Here is a 25,253-nt window from a genome sequence, read left to right on the forward strand (position 1 = left end):
TTTAGTAGCCTAAGATTTTAAGACTATGTTTTACTTACACAGGTTATATATGTTTTATAAGAATACTACAACAACCAATGCTTTCTCTGGAAAGTAGTAAACTCTTTTAAATGTGTTAAACTTCTGAATAAATTGAACTAAATGCAAATTATGTCCAGAGCTTCCTAAATTCACAGGACATTATGAACTAAAACCCTGTGCGAGAGGCTTACTAATATTAACTGTAAAGATAAATTCTAAGAGCAAATATCATAACTTCAGTGTTTAGAAGTAGTTTTCATAGCTCAGGGATAAGAAGTGTGTCTCCCTTGGAATGAGCAAGAACTGTTCTGGTTGTTGGGGCTAGAGCAATAGCACAACAGGTAAGGCGTTTGCCTTGCATGTGGCCAACCCGGGTTCGATTCCCAGCATCCCATATGGTCCCCCGAACACTGCCAGGAGTAATTCCTGAGGGCATTATCCAGGAGTAGCCCCTGTGCATCACCAGGTGTGACCCAAAAAACAAAACAAAACAAACAAAAATAAGTGTTCTGGTTGTCTTTGACTTAGCATGATGAGCCGACCGATGCACCTTGACTCCATTTAGGATGGCTCTCTACTTGTCATTTGCAAATAGGCTGTCGTCTATAGTTCAGTTTCAGAAACTTTGAAGAATTCTGAAAGAACTGTGAGCAAATAGCATTAAGTTTTTTCCTAGCACTCAGCTAAATACTTATTTTTTGCTTGTCTGGTTTTGGTTTTAGGCACAAAGGTTTATAATACTGTTAATAGTAGAGGTTCATGCATTACATATTCCAGCACCACAGCCTCCACTAAAGTGCTCATATCCCATCTCTACTGTCCCAGTGTCTGCCTCATCCCCTCCATCTTTCCCTACTTTGTAACCTCCACTCCCATCATAAGCTTGCTACTAAAGACCAGGTTTTAGGCTCTGCTTTTAGACCTTTGTTATTTCTTTAGTATGTTTCTTGATATCCCACAGATTAGGGACATCATTTTGTGATGTCCTGCTCTTTGTGACTATCACTCAGCATGATGCTCTCCAGATCCATTCACACAGCAGTAAATTACATGACTTCATCTTCTCCCACATCCAAGTAGTATTCCATTGTGTGTACGTACCATAGATTCCTTGGGAAGTTTTCTTTTCTTGGGCACTTGGGTTGTTTCCAGATTTTGGCTTTTGTAAATAGTACAATAATGAACCTAGAATACTTTTCCAGGGGCTGGAGCGATAGCACAGTGGGTAGGGCGTTTGCCTTGCACGAGGACGACCAGGTTCAATCCCCAGCATCCTATAGGGTCCCCTGAGCTCCGCCAGGAGTAATTCCTGAGTGCAAAGCCAGGAGTAACCCCTGTGCATTGCCAGGTGTGACCCAAAAAGGAAAAAAAAAGAATACTTTTCCATAGTGGCATATGTCTTAATCAAAAAAAAGATTACTAAGTGATCATTTTTAATTCACTTTTATCGGGGCCAGTCCAGCAGTGCTGGGGAACCAGGGACAAGTGTGAATCCCTGAGATGCCATGTCAGCAGTAGGTACCTGCCAATTTGGTGCTCAGGCCTGTGTTACTTGAATGTCACAGAACTATACTTAAGGTGGCAGCAAAAGAACTGAGTTTCAAGCACGCTAGACTTATGTGCTATCACTTGAGCTCTCCCTGGTCCAAATTCTTTTTTGTCTGTTTTTGGTTTGAGGAAGAACCTTCAAGCAGTGCTCAAGGAGTCCAAGGGGGCACATACTGTGTTATTTAGCCAAACTAGGCAGACAATTTAGTGCAAGTTCTGTGTTGCTCGGATCCTAGCGCTGGGGAGTGCCAAGGTCTTCTTATCAATGATTGGGGAGCCTCCCAAGCTGCACCTTGTGATATTCAAAAGACCATGTAGAGCCAGGGACCAAACCGGGTCAGACACATGTCTACTTTCTCTCCAGCCTTTGATTTTTTTAACTAAACATTTTTGAAACTATTTTGAGCATCTTTTATTCATGAAAATAAATGTTGACAAGAAGAACAAAGTAAACATGTTGTACATTAACTACTTCACAAAGAAATATGCCTGTTCTTCTTTAAGTCTTGTATTATTATGTGCTCTATCAAACATAAACTACTACAAAATCAGAAAAAAAATGATATTAAAATAAAGAGAGGATTGTTCTCATTATCCTTCTCTCTGGGCATGTTTACTTCTGCCTCTAGCTCAGATGCAGGGTATGAATCTAACTCTATGTGTCTTCAAATCATGGTACATGCTGTATCTAATAAAAATCTATTGTATGTTTTTAAATGCAAACCAAAAACTTTGGTCTTTCTTTGCTATGCTTCGTGTAGCTAGTCATTTTTTTAGAATTTTTTGTGGGTAAACACAAATATCCCTTCAAATATTCTTAGATATGAAATCATCAGAATAAAAATATAAGATTCCTATCAAAACTTTTGATTAATTTACTGCATCATATCATGCTTCCTTTTTGATGGTTTGTATGTGTGTGCGTGGTGTGATATGAGTAAAGTCCTTAAAGGAATATGTTCTGAAGGAAAACTTTTAGTAAAATACTGTAGCACGGTAGCACTCTCATCCCGTTGTTCATTGATTTGTTCATCAGTAACATCTCATTGTGAGACTTAAAATTACAATAAGTAGAAGAGTTATGTTTTTAGCAAAATTACATTGAACAAGACCTATTTCATTACTGGTAAGTAAACTAAGACTGAACAGCATAAGCCTAAAATTAATAAACAGGTTGTGAGGGCGATCTGGCTGTGACATCTGTCACTCCATTGATCACCAGGGTTGATTCGGTTGATCTGGCTGGTTAGGTAGGTGTCCCCTTCCTCCCTCACTGCTCCGTGTGTCCCTCCCGAAAATGCGCACTGGGTGGAAGAGGACAACCTTCTCCAATAGAGACTGACCGGTCTTCAGTCGAGTTTACACGAACAACTGCGCTGCCCTGCGAGAACCTCCAAACAAGCTATAAAATTAATAAATATAACTCTAATTTTTTGAGATACTAATGTAACTGTAGGAGAAAATAATTAAAGGAATTTTTTCATGTATCCCTTTTGAGCATCTTTCACTGCTGTTGCGAATGTCAACTGGTCCAAGTCATTTTGAAAGAACAATATGGATACCAAAAACCTAGAAATTAATCTTCCATATGTCCAAAAACCTATTCAGAAAAGGCATTTGTACACCTATGTTTATTGCACTACCATTCATATAAGAGTCAAAATTGGAAACGACCCACTATCCAAGACTGATAAGATAAACTGTGATACATATACATATATACAATGAAATGCTACTGCACTCTAGGAAAAGATAAAAACCACTCAATCTATTTCTAGGTGGAGGGATCTGGAGAATATATTGAATGAACTTTCATGAATTATCTAAACTACTCTACCTCATGGCAAATGTCCTACCTGCTGTGCTACATAGGCCAAAATTTATATTTGTTATTAAGTGTTTAACTTCCCCTTGCTACTTAATGCTATGAGGTTATGGTTTTTCTGACTATAAGTATTTATACAACTATTAAGATCTATGTAATTTAATATGTATTATTATTTAAAGTGATATTGTCTTCTACCCTATTTTAGATGCTACTATTATTGTACAGAAATTCCAGCTATCAACATTTTTAGTTATTTTTTGCTTACTATTGATTACTGAATGAAGCTAGAGGACTCCTACATCATTAGTCTCCTCTTAAATATTTAAATCTACCTTAGCAAGTCTTGTAGCATCTATCCAAGCTACCCTGTAAAAAAACTTCTAACTAAAGGGCAGAGTTCTAATGTTCAGACAATCATCCAGTATTTTAAATCACTTTTGCAGCAATAAAGATATTAATATTGGCAGTTTCATGGTTTATTTGGTGGCTCTATGATGTCAACACATATCAAGTTTCTTCTCATCCCTCTGCTATCCTCCAGAAATTGATGGGTCTTTTTCCTCCTCCGACTTACAGAATGTTTGAAGCAATTTCAAGTATTGCATCCTCACAAAAGATTTGTGAAATTAGTAAGAAGAAATGCTTTTATTCTTGAACTTACCTAGGAATTTTTTTTACCTAGGAATATTTTTCTAAAAATCCTCTGCATTATTTACTTTATGTCCTTGGCCAGTGTTAGTTCTCAATGTCTTCCTTATCTAGAAGGAAGTTTTTTAAGTATCTGATGTTTTCAGCAATTCTTCTGATAGATTTGGTCAATGGAAGACTGTGTTTGGATATCTATTAGTATCTCCCATAGTGAAAGAATAAGTGTTGCAAGAAGGATATTCTAAAGGATTCCAGAAAATATGTGTATTTTTATAAGGGGGAGGTAGGGATACTACAAATAATTCTGCTATTAGGGAATGGACATTTATTGTTCAGAATCCAATTCAGAATGTGACTGTGCTAGTCAGGTAAACTACCATTTGAACTCTATCCCCAGGCCCCAAACAGACACTTTTAAATTAGCATACATCCAACTTGTATGAGGATTTTAACTATATGATTGGAGAACTAAAATGTGTCCATAATAAAAAATCCATCAGAACATATAGTTTTGCTATTTTACATAATTAACAGAAAATGTATAAAATAACCTATGTGTATGACTGCAAGTTTTAGTAGTACTTTACTGCAATTTCATATTTATCAAGAAAATGAGTATTTGGGAGCTGAAGTAAGAACTTTATCATTTTTAACTTTTTTTGTTTTGTGCCATAATTTCTCCAGTCCTTAAAATGTGTGTGTTCAGATAGCATCAATTCTATTGAAATCCCAAAGGAACAAATAATAATCCTGCAAGTATGTCCAAGTTTTCCCTCTTACTCCATTCTAAGTTAAAACAAGTAATGCAGGGGCTGGAGCAATAGCACAGCGGGTAGGGTGTTTGCCTTGCACGCGACCAACCCGGGTTCGAATCCCAGCATCCCATATGGTCCCCTGAGCACCGCCAGGAGTAATTCCTGAGTCCATGAGCCAGGAGTGACCCCTGTGCATCGCCGGGTGTGACCCAAAAACCAAAGAAAAAAAAAACAAGTAATGCATATCTTTTGAAGCCATTTCTTTTTCTGTACCTAAGAAAAAGGCACATGCAAAGACATATTAGTCAATATACATGCAAATACCAACCTAGGCAAGTGTGCAATTACAAAATTTCTAAATTTATTTGCAATAGTACTCACTTTGTAGTTAAAGAGGTATTTGTAAAGAGAAGTGTGACACATTAAAAAATTTTAAGAAGCTTGAGTTTATAAAGTGTTATGTCAATCATCTGGAACTAAATGCATTGAGGTAATGCTGTTGTCTGACTCAGACATGATCAGATTGCAGTATGAGGGCAAAGTTTAAGGACAGAGGCTGCAGGGAAATGTAACATTCAGTCATTGTTCTCATAGGCACTTGAATGGCTGTTCTTGAGAACATCATGTCCACAAGAAGACAGTACCAGCAAACCATCATCCCAATGGCAGCTGGTAAGCAGCAGGGCTTGAATTCCTGGTAGACCACAAAACGCTACTGATCCTTGCAGAAAATGCCGAAATGCATTCTAATGTAACTCACTGAGCTTAAATTTTAAGCATTTGCTTTTCCTCTGGGCAGCAGGAACAGATGAACTCTCAAGAAATAAAGATCTCATTTTCATGGAAATCATCTCCCAAGAACAAGCAGAGGGGAAAAAAATAAAGAAAATGTATGAGGTAGACTTGGGAATGCTGTAAAAGACAACAGGTGTCAGAGTTTTCCATGAAGACTTAAGTATTCCTGGAGGTATATTTTAATGACTTTCTAACAGTTGACACAGTTTGTTGTCCCTTTGGAATCAAAGGGATTATAGTAACCAGGTGCAATATAATTAGCACTGAAAAAGTTTACCTACCCAAAATAAGCCAGAAATGGAAGACTGCTGCATCTTTAAGTTTATTTCATCACAAGATAAAAGTAACTGATTAAAAATAGAGACCTAACTGGTATGCAGTTCATATTAACTGGACTGACTTTCTCTTTATTTATACAGCAGATCATATTTCTCATCAAATAAGAAAGATTAAAGTGAAGATGGTCTCAATCTATGGCACATCAGAATCATTGTGAAACTCTTCGAAATGTAGACACCAGGACCCCATCCCTAGGATTATTGATTCACGGAGTCTGAGCACAGCCCCAGGCAACTGTATATTTAAAATGCTGCAAGGTGCTCAGTGGACACCAAAGGTTGTAAATCACTGAAATAGCCATTGACTTAATTCAGAGCTGTCAGAAATGTTTACATTCCAACCGCAAACGCAGAACTGTTATGAAAGCTTGATAAGAGACAGTCGACACTCATATGCTCCTTTCACTTACCTGCTTATTCTGTCTCTCCCAACTTGCAACCCACAAAAGACAGGGACTGTGCTTATCATTTTACTCCAAGAAATGAAGTCAGTTGCTTTTCATGCTAAGGATTCTCTGTGTATGGAATAGTGATCCTGAATACACTGAATTACAACCTATTCACCTTAATATTTTCAAGGCAATGACTGATGTAAATTTGAGGCACCAAATATTCAATCGCTAATTTTCATCTACAAAGTGGAATGAAAACAAAGATGAAAGTTCTAACACAAGACCAACACCATTGTGACTGTTTATGATCACAGATTTGGGGGCAGTTCAATGAGATGTTAAGAAAGTCTCTGGAAAGTAGATAAAGGAACAAACATGATAACCTCTAAGTATCTGCATTGCAAACCATAATGGCCAAAAGTAGAGAGAGCGTTTGGGGATTATTGTCTGCCATGGAGGCAGTGGGAGGGTAGGAAAGGTGTGGGTATACTGGGGATATTGGTGGTGGGGAATGTGCACTGGTGGAGGGGTGGGTGTTTGTTCATTGTGTCATTGTAACTCCAACATGAAAGCTTGTAACTATCTCACAGTGAATCAATAATTTTTTTTTAAAAAAAAAGTCTCTGGAGAAAGATGTCCTTACTTAGTTGTTCATAAATAAAATTAGGTATACTTGGTTAGTGTGGATCATTTGTAGCTTAGCCAGGCAGATATGTACATTAATGCCTTGTTATTGTAATTGAGTATCACCTTTGCCTTGTATAAATAAAAAGTTTTGAAAACAACTTTGTAGGTTTCTTAGACTTCTGAATCTGTTTCTACCCCCCTTGCCCACCTTTATACACACACGAACACAAACATACACATACATGCAAACACTCACACATCTTTGTCTTCCAAAATGTTTGCCAATATATATACTAGTCTATAAATTTCGTGAAGTGAACTGGACCTATACATAGAAAGTGAACTAGACTTATATGTTTCCTTTTTTTGATTTGCTTTTGTTTGGGGGCACACCTGGCAATGTTCAAGGATTACTCCTGGATTTGCACTCAGGAAATACTCCAAGCAGTGCACCTGGGACCATATGGGATGCCTTGATTTAACTGTGTCTTCCTGCAATACTCTTTTTCTGGCCCCAATTCTTATTTCCTTGAGAATATGATGGCTGTTAGGGGCTCTGTGGTGGGACAAAATTACCTTACTGGAAAAACTCTCCCAACTTTATTTCAGAAAGCTCACAGGTATCTAGAAGGTTATGCACATACTTTCCACAAATCCTTTAAACTTGAACTGAGAAACCATACACATAAGTAATAAGAGCAGTAGTAGTAGTAGTAGCTAACAGCTTCTCTATACCAAAACTTACACTAAACGCAGACAAATATTTTTAATCTACCACAAAAAGACAATGATGATGCAATATATTCAAGAAGAGGAATCAAGATCTGGTTCAGGACTAATTGTCATTCTCAGGGTATAAACCCTGATGGTTGTCATGTTCCAGACAATAAAGTCTATGTTGATTTTGTAGGATCTGAGCTTAAGGAAGTTTGGAAGGATCAGGCAGGGAAATGACCTGAGGTTATATTAATTGCTGTGAAATGCTTTTCACTGATTCTTAAGTCCATTCTGCAGTCTCTGATAGGTGAGCTAAAGTCTTCAGACAGAAATTCAGTATTCACATCTGTTGTGATGATTGGCAGATGATCCTTTGCGTTTACCTAGTCTCTTGTAACCATAAGCTTCAAAACAGCAGTTGGAGACAAGACAGCACTTACTTGACTCAGACAGATTACACAAATAGAAACCAACCAGGTCAAAACCACCTTTATTTCTAAATGACTTCCCCACTCACTCATCCCAAAATGTTCAGCTAATTTCCGTCAGATTCCTCATTGATTCCTTCTAACTTTTTTTCCCCACATGACCTAAAACAAGGAGAAACTTGGCACCTCATCACCAGGTTGCTAAACATCTGCATAAATTTGTGAAGGCATCCACACAACTTCTGGAAGTATCAGTCATAAGTGCTAATTAACCACAGCCACCACTGTCAAAGCCTACAAATGAATCGTTCTTAGTATACATTAAACATTTGTGCATAACTCTAGGTCTTCCATTGCATAGAAAAACTCAGAAAGCAAGCATTCCTGGATTGGATTTTCCTCCACCTGAAATTTCAACTTTAAAATATTTGCTTAAGCCATCTGCACTCCTATGTTCACTGCAGCGCTATTCACAATAACCAGAATCTAAAAACAATCCAAGTGCCAGAAAACAGCTAAGTGGATAAATGAACTATGGTACATCTACACATATTTGATAGGTTTCAAATATGGTGTGAACCATGAGAACACCTGTAAGGGCAATTGGAGGCCACCCTACAAGCCTCTATACCTCTTGGAGAGCCCAGCAAGCTACCAAGAGAACCCTGCCCTCACAGCAGAGCCTGGCAACCTACCTGTGGCATATTTGATATGCCAAAAACAGTAACAACAATGGGTCTCATTCACCTGACACCGAAAGAGCCCCCAATACTGCAGCGTTAAGAAGAATGAGCAAGGAGAGGCTGATAAAATCTCAGGAATGAACTAGACTGCCAAAACGAAGGACTAAAATGACTGTCTATACTTTCAACACATGTACACTGGCATCAGAAGCACCCATTGAGGACCTGATAATGCAAGCACAGAAGATCAAGTATGACATCACTGGTCTGACTGAAACGAGTAGGCATCAATCACATCATGCCATTTTCGACACAAGAAGAACTGTTCCTCGGAACATGCAACAATAGAGGCATTGGTGGTGTCAGTGTCCTTGTCAACACAAACTAGGCCATGAGCATTGATTCATTCAAATGCCTAACAACCCGAATCGGATGATTTTGCTTAAATATATGTGGCTCACTGCCGGCATTTTCTATCTTCGTCATATATGCACCAACATCCAATTATGATGAAAAAGAAATTGAGAAGTTCCACATGGAGCTGCAGAAGTTCTATAAAGAAGATCACACCTTCTACAAGATCATTGTCAGTGATTTTAATGCCAAGATAGGGCCAAGAAGGTCACCCAAAGAACTCCACATTGGGATCCCATGCCCTAGAATGGAACATACAGGGTGTGAGACTGTCTGAGTTCATCATGTCAACCAAGACCATCCATGATAACTCACAGTTCCAAAAGACCGAATCTAAATGTTGGACATGGGAGTCTCCTGGTGGACAGTTCCACAATGAAATTAATGATGTCATATTCAATCGCAGGTTTTGCCTGACTGATGTTACTGTTGTCCCAAAATTCCATACGGGATCAGACCACTGTCTCCTTTATGCTAAATTCTACTTCACAGAGCGGGGAGAAAGGACTGAAAACCTTAAGTTTAAGAAGAGAACTCCCAGAATGACCATCAACTGGGAGCTCTTTGGTACTATTGTGGCAATGTGGGAAGATGCCATCATTGACAACATAGATGAAGAATATGATCGACTGGTTCAGCACCTACATGACTGCACGAAGAATGCCGAGAGTGGGAAAGCCACAAACAGACGCCTGTGTTCAGAAACTCTCGAGCTCATTTGCCAACGTAGTTTGGCACAAGCCTCAGGCAATCACAAGCTAATGTCTGAACTTACAAAGTTGTACAGAGAAACGATAGAAGAAGACCTCGAAGAGAGAAGAGCAGCAGTGTTGGTCGATGCAGCAGAAGCCAGAAAAAGTATTTGCAACACTCACCTGTCCTTCGTCAACTACAAGACCAAGATGACTGCCCTCCAACATCCTGATGGATCTATCACATCTTCTGAAGGGCAATGGAGAGGAAAATTCACGACTTCTACTCGGATCTCTTTGACAGCCACATCCACCAGCCCACATACCAAATTCCACAGGACAGATATGTCATTCCCAATGTCCTCCCTTCCTAAGTCCAACACGCCATTTTGTTCTGTAAAGACACGTACAACACCTGGTCCGGACAAGGTCAGACCCGAACACCTGAAGAATCTGCCGCCAGTACTCATCAATACACTGGCTTGGCTCTTCACACGCTACCTGTCTGTATGCAAAGTTCTGTCCCAATGGAAAACCAGCAGGACCATTCTGTTGTACAAGAAGGGAGACATCCATGACATGGGCAACTATCGCCCAATCTCCCTGTTGTCTGTTGTCTACAAGTTGTTCAGTTGAGTCATCCAGAATAGAATAGGCAGAACACTAGACAAAGGATAACCATGCGAGCAAGCTCGGTTCTGAAAAGGATTCAGCATGATAAACCATATCCACACAGTGACCACGATTATTGAAGTTTCATGAGAGTTCAAGATGCAGCTCTGTCTAACATTCATCTATTTAAAGAAGGTCTTCTATTCTGTTGAGACTGGAGTGGTCATCGAAGCCCTAGCCAATCAGGGCGTTCAAACTCAGTACATCAAGATCCTCCACCAGCTGTATTATTGATTCACCACCAAGATCTCACAAGTCATCATACAAGGAAGTCATGATTGGCGTAAAGAGAGGAGTTCGGCAGGGTGATACCATTTCACCGAAACTCTTCAGTGCCACCCTTGAGAACGTCATGTGATGACTGGAATGGAAAGGAATAGCAGTGAAGATAGACGATCGGCAATTACACCACCTCCACTTCACTGATAACATCGTTCAAATAACACCAAACGTTAGCCAAGTGGCACAAATGCTGGCCGACTTCGACTGCAAGTGTGGAAAGATCAGACTGCAGCTGAATTTCACCAAGACAATGTTCATGAAAAACGAACTAGTCCCTGATGTTCCATTTGCTCTCAAAGGAACAAACATATCTGAATGCAGCAGCTATGTGTACCTGAGTCGAGAACCCAACATGAGGAACGACTTGGCACCAGAATTGCGCAGGAGGAAGAGAACAGCGTGGAATGCCTTCAAGAGCATTGAAGAAGTGGTTAAGAGAATAAAGAACCTCCAGCTCTGGGCACAATATTTTCAACTCCACAGTTCTTCCTGCACTAACATATGCCTCAGAGAACTGGGCCCCATGAAAACAGGATGAGAACACTATTTGGGTATCCCAAAGAGGAATCAAAAGAGCTATGCTTGGAATATCACATTTCACTCAAGTGAGAGAAGGAATCCAGAGTTTCGACCTCTGTCAATGATCAAGAATCAGGGACGCTGTCTTGTTTTCCAAGGCGTCAAAAATCAGATGGGCCAGATATGTAATGCGATTTAGAGACAACTGCTGGACTAGAGCTGTTACTGACTGGATTCCACGGGAACTCAAAAGACCGCATGGTGCCCACCTATGGCATGGTTAAACTTCTTCGTCAAAACCCTGAATGAACGGTTTGAGGCTCTTCATGTTCCTGGAGCGAGCAGACACCATTGGGCTTCACTAGCAGGTAGCAGGGAAGAATGAAGACATTACTGGCGCCCGCTTGAGAAAATTGAAGTCAACGGGATGACAAGTGATACAAATGATACATCTACACAATGTAACACTACATGGATATTAGGAAAATTGAAGCCATACAATTTGCTTGTCCATGGATGGTCATGGAATGCATCATGCTGAGTAAAGTCATTCAGAGAGAGAGAAACAAACAGAATGATTGCACTTATTTGTGGGATATTAAATTAAAAAGCATGGTATATACCCAAAGGGGGTAGAAACAAGGGCCAGGGGGAGTGGTTCATCATAGCAAGCATGCCATCAAGGGGGAGGGGGAATGTAATTAGGACACAGAAGGGAACACTATGAAAACAATAGTTGGAAATGATCAATCACTCTGGACCAAACTAAGTCTGAAAGAAGGTAAAGGGATATGCATGATGCCATTTCAGTGACAGTAACTGAAAACTACAGTGCCTAGAAGGAAAGTGAGAGAGAGAGAGAGAGAGAGAGAGAGAGAGAGAGAGAGGAAAAGTGTCTGCCATAGAACCAAGCTCAGGTTGCAGGGCAGGGTGGGGGGAGGAAGGCAGGAAGGAAACTGGGGACATTGGTCGTGGGGAAATGTGCACTGGTGAAGGGACAGATGTTGGAACACTGTATGTCTGAGACTCAATCATGAACAATTTTTTTTATTATTCTTTTTAATGAATCACCATGAGGTACAGTTACAGACTTACAAACGTTCGTGTTTACGTTTCAGTCGTACAATGATCGAGTACCCATCCCTCCACCAGTGCCCATTCTCCACCACCAATGATCCCAGTATTCCTCCCACCACACCCACCCCATCCCTCCAACCCCATTCCGCCTCTGTGGCAGCACATTCCTTTTTGCTCTCTCTCTTCTTTTGGGTATCTTGTTTTGTGATAGAGGTATTGAGTGGCCATCATTCAGTCGATAGTCTACTTTCAGCACACATCGCCCATCCCAAGCGGGCCCTCCTAGCACCCTTTTCTTGGTGGTCCCTTTTCTATCTGAGCTACCTTTTCCCCCAGCATGTGAGGCCAGCTTCTGAGCTTTGGAGCAATCCTCCTGGTACTCATCTTTACTATTCTTGGGCGTAAGTCTCCCATTCTGCTACTTTATATTCTGCTATTTTATCTTTCACAAATGAGTTCAATCTTTCTTTATCTGTCCCTCCCTTTCTGACTCATTTCACTTAACATGATACTCTCCATCAATCTTGAACAAATTTGTGGCTGTATATCTCACAGTGATTCCATCTTTTTTAAAAAAAAAAAGAAAGAAAAATTAAAAAAAAAGTCACATATCCCAGGTCCAAACCATTAAAAATAAACAAAATGAAATTTATGCTTACGTGATTGAAAACAATTTTAACATTAGCATCACCACTTCCAAGACATTATACAAGTCACAGATTTCCCAACTATCTCTTTTCTCAGCAATAGTAATGGTAGTGGCCAAGCAGTTAGAGGAGTTTAGTATTGTGCAGATGTGTGCAAGTTTTACCTCCAATGTGACAGAGAGAATGCACTGAATAGGCGGGGTACCACCATGTAAGCTCAGTTTGAACCCATTAAACTCATCCAGTTTATGAGGTTCCTTCCTGCAGTGACTACAAAATGAAATATATATTTTTAGAGAATAATACACTTTCTCGAGTTCCCAGGGCAACATTTATTGCACTGGAGCACTCATTTTACAAAATGGCACTTTAATAGACCCAAAAGTTCTGCACACAGGGAAAAACTTCTACATATTCTTGATGGTCTGAAAATAAAACACCATATCAGTTTAATCCCCAGATAAGTTTTAAGGTCTATAAATGTAACTAAAAGTTGGAGCTATACTACAAATTGCTTTATTAAACAGTTAAGTGAAGTTTAATTAGCCATCACTAACTTTGTTAAAATTGTCCTTGGGACAGAATACAGCAATAATTTGTGACAATGCCTATCTCTCTATTCTTTTATAGTCAGTGTATTAGCAAACTTATTTTAATTTTTGTCACTATCAGGTTAATAAAAGATGATAATTTTTTAGAAGTTTAACTTTCATCCAACTAAATATAGGCTTGAATCATTTTATTTTTATTGAACTGGGAAGCATTTACATGTGAAAGAAGCTGACTCAAATATGTTGCAATATTTTTCCTTTTTGCAATTAGTATTTTGATTTGTTTTATGATACTTTTAACCTAAAGTGAGTTAGTACAACTATACATAAGATGCTCTCTTATATGGCCTCTGGGTTTTTGGTCCTGCTTATTGAAAAGCATTTTCATTTGAGATGAAATTAAAATCAAAACCAAAAATAAAAAGCCTCTCCTATACTTTCTTCTGGTGCAAATTATTTTTAAATCTAAATTGTCTATTACTAGCAAAGTTTTTAATTTACTTTATTGGTATTATTTGGTGAGTACTCATCACAGAAGTAACAATTTGATATAAAACAAAATAAACACTAACTTAAAATTATTTAGGTTCCATAATGTGCAATGATGTTAATAGTTTTTGGTGTACAATGTTCCAAACCCAACCCCACCACCAGTGTTTAAGTTCCTCTGTCAATGACCCTATCTCCTTAATAGATTCACTTATTTGAGTTCATTGTTATAGTTTGGGGTAAATTTTTTCAGTGGCCTTGGTGCTTATGATTTTGTTGTATAATGTTGACTCACCTCTAAACCACCAATGTACAAGATCCCTGACCAATGTCCCTATACCAGTCTGTCTCCTCTTTCTCCCTCTTTTACTCCCCCTTTGGTATTCTCAAAAATTATATCTTTTTATGTAATTATTCACAAGACTAAATTAGCCTCATTTAATGTTTTAGAATGAAAAATAGACCTAACATCTCTACATCCCACTGATATATCAGAAACTATGGGTGAGAGAGTTTTGCTTTACATCTATGTCCACAGTAATTAATATCCTTTTTAATATCTCTCACATGTGGCATTTAGAATAACTTAATGAGAGAATGCAATATTTTATTTTTTTGTTTTTTTATTTTGATAAAAATGTTATTAGCAGAATTCAATATCAAACCAATTAATACAGGTACCAAGTTTCCTAATCTGAGAAACATATACTACTTCAATACACTGGCATATATACACTCCTGTCACTCAGTTAAGAGGCTGTGATGACCACTGTTCTCTACCGCCATTGCTTTTGTTGTTACTGGTGCTTTGTTGGTTTCACTGGAGAATAAACCTGAAAAGGCCTATTTACGATTTTCTTTTTTTTGGTAAACCACAACAAATAAACACCTGCTCACAAGAACCTGCAACATATGATATAGTTAATCATCATCTGGAAATAATAGTTAAACAGCCATATTTTGCTCTGTCCCACTTTTAAAGATCATTGTGTTCAAAAGTAAAATCTAAATATTAATTTAAATATGAAAATCTGATTTAATTTTGAAAGCTTTCTAATCTAACGTGCAAATTAATTCTATTTATTTATCATTTTAGGTTGTAATGTATTTAATATGGCTTTTTTCTTATAGATGGTATTTATTTTTGGTGTGTTTTGTTATTATCTGTGTGTTTTCTTCCTGTTTTTTCTTATGGGTGTGTTTTCTAACTTTTTTTGAAAAACATGATTTTCCACTTTTCATGTTAGTTTATACTTCTAATGCCACTATTCCACTTCCACATTAATAGTGTAAAAATACAATGCTTTTCACAGATATTTCTCCATTTTGTGCTTATGTTAATTTGTTGTTTATTTCTATGCATGGCAATCAGTAAAATTAAGAAAAATAGTGGGGCTGAATAAAATTTAAAAAAAGCAATTGTCAAGTTAGAATCATAAAAGGAAAGTAAAGTGTTAACTGATTAATTCTATTTAAAATACAACTGGAATCAATGGAAAATTAAAAAGGTCTAGTCCATAGCCAGACATTTTAATCCTTGTGAAATTTAAGTGCATAAAATCTTTTTTTTTAATTTTTAATTTATTTATTAGTGAGTCACAGTGGGGGTACAGTTACAGATTTATACATTTTCATGCTCATGTTTCCTTCATACAAAGTTTGAGAACCCATCCCTTCACCAGTGACCGTTCTCCACCACCAATAAACCCAGCATCTCTCCCACCCCCCCCAATCCCATCTCCCCCTGCGCGCCCCCCCCCCCACTGTGGCAGGGTCTTCCCTTTTGTTCTCTCTCTCTAATTAGGTGTTGTGATTTGCAATAAAGGTGTTTAGTGGCCATTGTATTCAGTCTCTAGTCTACATTCAGCACCTTTCACCCTTCTCCCGAGTGGCCTCCAACCACAAGTTACTTGGTGTTCCCTTCTCTATCTGAGCTGCCTTTTTCCCAGAATGTGAGGCCAGCTTCCAAACCATGGAGTCAACCTCCTGGTACTTATTTCTACTATTTTGTGTGTTAGTCTCCTACTCTGTTATTCTATATTCCACAGATGAGTGCAATCTTTTTATGTCTATCTCTCTCTTTCTGACTCATTTCACTTAGTATGATACTTTCCGTGCCAATCCACTTATATGCAAAGTTCATGACCTCATTTTTTCTAACAGCTGCATAGTATTCCATTGTATAGATGTACCAAAGTTTCTTCAACCAGTCATCTGTTCTAGGGCATTCGGGTTTTTTCCAGATTCTGGCTATTGTAAACAGTGCTGCAATGAACATACATGTGCAGATGTTGTTTAGATTATACTTTTTTGCATCTCTGGGATATATTCCCAGCACTGGTATTGCTGGGTCAAATGGGAGCTCAACCTCTAGTTTTTTGAGAATCGTCCATATTGTTTTCCAGAAGGGCTAAACCAGTCGGCATTCCCACCAGCAGTGTAGAAGGGTCCCTTTCTCCCCACATCCTCTCCAACAGCGGTTGCTTTTGTTCTTTTGGATGTGTGCTAGTCTCTGTGGTGTGAGGTGGTATCTCATGGTTGTTTTGATCTGCATCTCTCTGATGATTAGTGATGTAGAGCACTTTTTCATGTGCCTTTTGGCCATTCGTATCTCTTCCTTGGGAAAGTTTCTGTTCGTTTCTTCGCCCCATTTTCTGATGGGGTTGGATGTTTTCTTCTTGTAGAGTTCAACCAGTAGAGGATGTAATATTTTAAAGAAAGATGCCCTGATCAACCTTGGCCCTAGGGTATAGGGAGAAGGAAAGAAAGATTGAAGGGGAGAGACAGATGAGAAGCAACATGGACCAGCACAGGGGAGCAAGGTACAAAGGTGGTGTTTAGGAATGACAGAACCAAGTATGCAAACTTCAGAGTGAATACTAAAATTAAGAAACCCAAATTTTAACAATAAAACTTAAAAAGGTGCCTGTCAAGAGGGCAGACTGCGGGGGGGGGGGGGGGCGGAGGGGAGGGGGAAGGATATGGGAGGGGACCGGGGAACATTGGTGCAGGGATGTTCACAATTGTAGTGGGATCATTGCTACAATATTGTATCTACAACTCAACTATGAATAACTTTGTAAATCATGGTGCTTTAATTTTAAAATGTGGAAGGAAAGAAATTACTATGTTTGGGGGGTTTTAGTGAAAAATAAAACAAGTCCAAAACTTGGGGGCTGGAAAGATACTACAGCAGGTAAGCACTTGCCTTGCACACAGCTGACCTGGGTTTGATCCCCAGCACCCAATATGGTCCCTGGAGCCTGCTAGGAGTGATCCTGAGAGAGCAAGGAGTAAGCCCTGAATGGTAGTCTACATTTTTTTTTTAATTTTTAAAAAAAGACAAAAATTCTTTCTATGATCACCAATTGAATGATACCTTTCAGGTATCCAGGTTAACTCAGTTAATAAAGTTTTGTAGAGAAATTTCTGCCTATCAGCTTCTTTCTAGGTTCCTATTCTCATAGAATCAAAAACGAAGTAACTGACAAAAGTGTTAATATATTAATCAGAGCTATCAAGATCATTCAGGAAGAGCCTGGCAACCTCCCCGCAGCGTACTCGATATGCCAAATACAGTAACAATAACAGGTCTCATTCCCCTGACCCTCAAAATAGCCTCCAGTCATTGAGAAAAACGAATAAGGAGAGGTTTTTAAAACCTCAGAGGGGCTGAAGGGATAGCACAGCAGGTAGGGCGTTTGCCTTGCTCGCGGCCAACCCAGGTTCGATTCCCAGCATCCCATATGGTCCCCTGAGCACCACCAGGAATTATTCCTGAGTGCAAAGCCAGGAGTAACTCCTGAGCATCGCCGCATGTGACCCAAAAAGAAAAAAAAAATTAAAATCTCAGGGTGGAGACGGATGAAGATGTTACTGGCACCCGCTTGAGTAAATCGATGAACAATGAGATGACAATGATACAGTGTGATACAGTGATCAAGATCATTTATATAAAAATGAGATAAGGTAATTAGTTTTCAAGTAATTTAAATAATTTTTTTCCAAAAAGAATCGTTTTTATTTTTTAATTCTAACTTTCCCTAACCCTTCTTTTGAGACCACGGTTGGAATGAATCTAGAGGGATGACTAGAAATTTATAGAGTGTGTAACATATGCTGAAGGGGATAGACCTTTTGAGAGCTTTCCTAACTTGAAATGGCATTAACTGCTCAAAATAATTGATATTTGATTATGAGCATTTGACATCTAGTTTTAAAACACTGAAGCAACATGCACGTACAATGACAATAGCAACTAAACCTAGCACTGAGCACAGTGCTAGACGCACAGAGTAATTCTATTCCTAGAGATCGCTCAGTTGAGTCCAGGAAATAAAGCCATATTCAATCTGCAGACAGTATTATTTGATCAAGTGACCCACATCTCTGGAGAACAGCTTCTTAAAGCCCTGTTTAGACCCTGGCATGGATTTGCAAATTAACTGAAAAGGCCATTAGAAAACATTTCTGTTTCAAGTGCTAAATGGGCTGCAACTTTCAAAACTAGCTGGCCTGCCAAATTGTGATTTAAAGTGAAATTGGCATGAGCAGACATTTCCACATCAGCCTGTAGCACATCTGGTCCAGACCAAACAAACAGAAGATTTATTCTGTCAGGGAGATCATTTAGCATTCCTTTTCATGCTTCAGAAGGAGCCTGTACCTGTCACTCACCAAAGCACTTGGCTTTTGGTGGCTAGGCTCTGTTGCTCTCCCTGACTAGCCTTGATCTAACACTTCTAAGGAGGCTCATGTGCACTGCTCCACCTGGGAGCCCAGTACCCATGCCAAGTTCATTTCCATAGTCTTATAGAAACCTCCTGGAGGATTTCAAACATCTGCTCATAAGTAAAGAAACATTGTCTTGAGCTCTAACAATAATATAAAGGGCAACTGAACCTCCTTTTGCAAATAAAGTGGAGTTGATAAATGATCTTATTTCACAGGACTGAGGGCAAGTTTCTTTGTGTGTTTTGGAATTCAAATTCTTAAAATGAATGTAGACAATCATTGGGGGAAAAAATCAAATGTATACTAAGCTTTACCAATAATTTTTATTTTAAGTAGTAGGGTCAGACATACAAGGTAGGTTTTAAAATAAACAAAGTTTAAAAAAAACTGATTTTGCTGAAATTAATTGAACATATTCACTAATAAATGTGTCATTGTTTTCTCTCTCTCTCTCTCTCACTCACTCCTCCCTCTCTCTCTCTCTCTGCCATTTATAATATCTTTAACATCTTCCCGTATGTGCCACAAACCTACTTTCTTCTCTGGAATTCTAATCTGCACTTATTGTTGTAATTCGCCCAAGAGGATCATACTCTCGCTTGTCTCATCAGATATACTATTTCTTCTTTTCCTTCTTTCCTATGTCTGAAATATAGACAATCTGTACCACTACTGAGATTTCCCACATTTTCTATTAAAAATTTGTTACAATCTAAACTAAAACTTAAAATGGAAGGGGAAAGTATTTTTATTTGTTGATTTATAGGTTCTTTATAATTTTGAGCTAAAATTCACCTCTATTTCTTCTGAAAAGTAAATGGCTATGTGAAACTGTCCCCCAATGCTCTTATAGTTCAAACACAGTAACTATTAAATTCTTCTGGTTGAAAAACTCATTTAACCTGTGAGCATTATTACTTCGCTTCCATTCTGACAAATGAAATAAGAACTAGACAAACAGGTGAAGTTTATCACATTCACAAAGAAAAGTGATTGCTTAACTTAAACTTTAGCAGAAGCAAATTATTTGTTAATCTGCAGACTTCCAAAGTACTTTGAAAAGTACCCTGAAAAATGACACATGCTTTTGTACAAATATCTTCATCATGTCAGTTTGTTACAATACCAGGATAGTAAGCAAAGTGAATTGCATCCATACTGAATTAGTGAATGTCCCTCCTTTGAGTCATTAATAAACATGACACCATGAGTGCTGCATTGTTGATTTTCAGCTTTGTGTACAGACTTAGAAAATATTCTCAAATTTTCACAGAACATTCTTAAGTATCCTGAATTCTAGACATTGCCTATGCTACTGAAAAAGTACAAAACCAGCTTCTTGAAGACAACTGTCTTCCATTAAAATAAAACTAGTGTCAGCCAAGCTTGAAATATACACTTACATGAAATTCTGGTAATTCTTAGTATAGCTAAACATACAAATATTTGGAAAATGTCAGGTGGGATGAAAAGGAATATAAAGATATTTAGTACCTAAACAACTTACCACTGTTAAATTTACCTTTTCTTATGTAAAGATGTGAAACATTAAAACAGGGTGCTGTAAGTTTGCACCCTAATAAATTAGAGGAACATCATATACAGAATAAAGATTTCATCCTTCCTCAGTGAACCTAAAGAACATCAAAATAAAAGATAGCATTTTTGATGAAAAAGAACTATTATCATAAGTAGCAAGTACCTAAAGGGACTCAGCTTCTGAATAAAAAGAATTAAAAGTAACTTTGTTTCTACTCTTTATTCTTTTGAAAGCTGTATTTTTGTTCAAAGGGAAGCACAAAGCAAACAAGAAGCAATTGTTTTAATAGGGCACTGGGGTGGCTAATACTTGAAGAGAATCGAAATTTTCTATAAATACATATACTTAATTCACATGAAAATTATGAGTTACATAAATGAAATGAGGTCATGTAATGTTATTCGAATGTTGGAGCTTTATAACTATATATATTATTTGCCATATCAATAGCTAGGAAAACAAGAAACAAGAAAATTTAACCAGTATAGGTAATCAAAATCATAGGCATTGAGTATAATAGAAGAAAAAATTAGGAGTAACAAAATATGAACAGAGTATAAGAAGGAACTACTCAAAATATGAGAGGAAACTACATGAAAATAAACTCAATTTCACCGAATAAGACTTGCCAGAATAGAATGCTCTGAAACATTTATTTTTTTTTTTATTTTTTTTTTTTTTGCTTTTTGGGTCACACCCGGCAATGCACAGGGGTTTCTCCTGGTTCTACACTCAGGAATTACTCCTGGCAGTGCTCAGGCGACCATATGGGATGCTGGGATTCGAACCCGGGTCGGCCGCGTGCAAGGCAAACGCCCTACCCGCTGTGCTATAGCTCCAGCCCCAGCTCTGAAACATTTAATAACATGTATAGACTAAATATATTTAGTTTTTCCAAATATTTCATATATAGTTATTTTCCCTAGAATTATTATTTTTCATCAAAAGAATTCACTCTATTCAATGTAAATACTGTTAATAATTTTATTTAAATTATTTAAATACCTAAAAATAGCATTTTAAAATGTTCAGTGCACTGAAAGTCAATGTTTGATTAATGATGTTTTCAGTTATCTAATAAAATTTATTTCCATAAGTCAAAATCATACGTCAAAATCTATCTAGGTGAATAAACTATCTTGCCTGGGATAAGGTTTAACACATAACAGGGAGTTCTCGTGTCTCAGAAGATCGCACTAAATTTTCTGCAGTGCATTGAATTTTATTTACTACTAGAGAGAGTTGCTTTGGATTGAGGCAGAAAAACATTCCATCAATAACTCAACATAATTTATCTTTAAGAATATTCTGCTAGGGGGCCTAGGTTATGGTTCATTGGGTAGGACACCTGCCTTGCACACAGTTGGCACAGGATTCCCTATGGTCCCCTTGGCCACTGCCAGGAGTAATTCTTGGTGCAGAACCAGGAATTACCCCTAAGCACTGCCAGGTGTGGCCCCCAAACAAAGAAAAAAAAGGATAATCTGCTTATACAATCAAATACTTTGGATATCCAAAAGTTTGGTGATTTAAAATGTGTCTATGAAGGGTGATGCGTGCCGAATGTAGACTAGAGACTGAACACAATGGCCATGCAACACCTTTATTGCAAACCACAACACCGAATCAGAGATAGAGAACAAAAGGGAATACCCTGCCATAGTGGCAGTGTGAGGTGGGGGGAAACGGGACTGGGGAGGGTGGGAGGGATGCTGGGTTTACTGGTGGTAGAGAATGGGCACTGGTGAAAGGATGGGTTCTCGAACTTTGTATGGGGGAAACATGAGCACAAAAATGTATAAATCTGTAACTGGTGATTCACTAATTAAAAAATAAATTATTAAAAAAATAAAATAAAATGTGTCTATGTGTCCCTGACTGAATCTACTATGCCAAATGCAAAAAAATTGTGTTCATTAAAATAGCTAAGAAAATATTAACACTTGATGATAAATTACATTTAGTAGGAATTCTCAGAATGAGGTACATAGAAACTTTTAAGTGTACCTTCATACATTTATTGTGTTATTTGAGGTCTAGGGTTATACATTTTTAGCACATTTCATATGAACTTAATTTCACTAATTGATCCTTTCATATACAAATCATCACTTATTCAAATGTACTTGTAACCCCAAAATTAATAAAGACTCAAGCTCACTTTCACTGTCATTTGTGAATATGTATAAACGACAAAAGAACTTAAACCTTTTGACTCACACATTTCCAATCGGCTTCATTGTTTAATACTAGACAAGAGTTCATGACATAGTTAGTGACTCCTTGTTGTTTTCTCTTTGTGCTTTTCACAAGATATTCCACTAGAAGGACAGAGCAATAGTACAGGAGGTAAGGTGCTTGCCTTGCATGCAGTTCATCCAGGTTCCATCCCCAGCATCCCAATCAGTCCCCTGACCCTGCCAGGAGGTATTCCTGTGTGCAGAGTCAGGAGTAAGCCCTGAGCATAGCCAGGTGTAGCCCCAAACTGTAAAAACATATGTATTTCACATATAATGTGTTCTCCCCATAGTACTGAGAATATATCTAGTTTTCCTAAGCACCAAAGGGGTGTGATGCTCCTTAATGAGAAAATAAGTGTATGAAATAGCTTTATTCAGATATGAGCTAGAGTGATATTGATCATACTCAGTATTAATGAATCAATCACTTTATGTTTTATCTTTATGCAAAAAATCATCCATAAAACAAAGTTGTAAATGATCAGTTAACAGATCTGTACCAGGGTCTCACAGGAACCCAAAATTTCCTTTAGGAACAATAGTTCAACATTGCAAATTCTTTACAGAACATAACAATAGCTAATAATGAGAATGGATTGCATGGGTGCATGTTTGTGTATGTACACAGTATTCTCTTAAGATAAAACAAATCCAAAAGTTATCTGAATTGAAAGTCTCACAAAATGTCTGCTAACTGGAAAAATATTGTAGAAGCAAAGCAAAAATAACTGGGTTTTGATTGTGCATAATATTTTTAGCCATTGAAATTTCCATAAGGAGTTTTAGCACATGCAGTTAATTTGCATGAGAGGCAGCTGGAGCATATTGGCTCTTTCAAAGCCACTATGATTTATCAGCTCAATAATGCATGAGCTTAGACAAAGTTATACAACTGTCTGTATTTTAACAAGGTGATAGAGTAAGAAATTTGCTAAAACAGCCATTCCAGACCCAGGTGACTAAAAGAAGGCTAGATCATTTACCAAAACTGGAACACAATTTTACAGTCATATTAATTTTGGGCATCATATTTTTCCCCCAGAAATTAATGTTTTGTTTGAAGAAAGTTCAGATGGATGAACAGATAGTCTTGGACATTGAAGTCAACTATTTCTACATACTATTTATATAGCATGTTTAGAACCAATTAAAATCTCAACTAAAGTGACCTCTAGAGTTAAATTTATCAGGCATGGGAAAATCTTGGGAAGAATAAATTTTTGGTATTTAATAAAATTCAATAATATTTATTGACCATAAAATAAAGTTCATTTGAAAAATAAATGGTTTATAGGAGATACCATTTTTTAGATCAAATTTGTATTTTTTTGGTTAAGATTTGGGTAAAATATAGTCATGTGGGTTTTCTGGGACCTAAATTTCCTAAAGTGCATATTTACCCCACTATTTTATTTTCCAAAGACAAGCTGCATGTCTTATACTCCCAAATTTTGACATTATCCAGGAAAGTTAGAATTGGATTTCACATAGTAAAAACTCAGTTGTAGAAGTCCTTTCCCACACCCGACTTCAGATTCTATTTACAAACTCAAGTGATTCTCTTTTCTTCTAATCAACTAACTAGGTTGGAGATACCACATTATTGCCTGTACTTATAACCAGTTGGTTTCAAACCAAATCTCAGGGATTCCCAGGACCACTTCCTCTGATTTGATTAATTTTCTGGAGCAACTTATCCATTGGAGAGAAGTATTTCAAGAATCATCCAGCAAGAGAGATGCATAAGACAAAGCATGATAAAAAGATACAACTTTTATGTCCTTTCTGATGTGTTCATCTTCCCACACCTTCATGTCTTCAACAACTAGGGAACAGGGCCCCCGGGGGCCCTGGAGTGATAGCACAGCAGGTAGGGCATTTGTCAACCTGGGTTCATTTCCCTGCATCCCATATGGTCCCCCGAGCACTGCCAGGAGTAAGTCCTGAGTGCAAAGTCAGGAGTAACCCCTATGCATCGCCAGGTGTGACTCCCAAAAAATGGGGAACAATCTTTTTAGATCAAGGCCAACACTATTTGGCCTTGTTTGGTTCAGTGCTCAGGAGACCATATGAGATACTGGGGCTCAAATCTTGGAACCCTGCAATAAAAGCATGTGATTAACCCACTGAAATACTTCTCCTGCCCTGCTGAAGCTCTGCTAGCAGAATATTTGGGGATTTGCAGAGAGACTTTATTATGAAAACATTAGCTGCTGTTAACTCCATTTAAGCTTCTCAAGAGAATGGGTGGAGGTGGGGGCTCAGGGAAGAAATATTCCATTTTTAAATCATAATATGATCTTTCTGGTGAGCAAAGCTCACCTAGGAACCATTCAAAAGTTCACTTAGAGTTGACTCATTTAAACAAAGACTCTTTTATTTCCTAGGAAATAATAAGGGTTTCAGGAGCCCTGTGTCAGGATCTAGTGCCAAAGACCAAATATTACAGCAGAAGATGCATTTAGTGCTATTACCACTTAGAAAATTGCAAAGATTTTAGAGACTCCACTATATGATTGCAAATGCACATGTATGTATCCCATTAGAGTATAAATAAATACATGTATATTAAACAATGCCACAATAATTCAGAGAGCATTTAGAGATACTGTTATG

The sequence above is a fragment of the Sorex araneus genome, chromosome 4 (assembly GCF_027595985.1).
Source record: "Sorex araneus isolate mSorAra2 chromosome 4, mSorAra2.pri, whole genome shotgun sequence".
Lineage (NCBI taxonomy): Eukaryota > Metazoa > Chordata > Mammalia > Eulipotyphla > Soricidae > Sorex > Sorex araneus.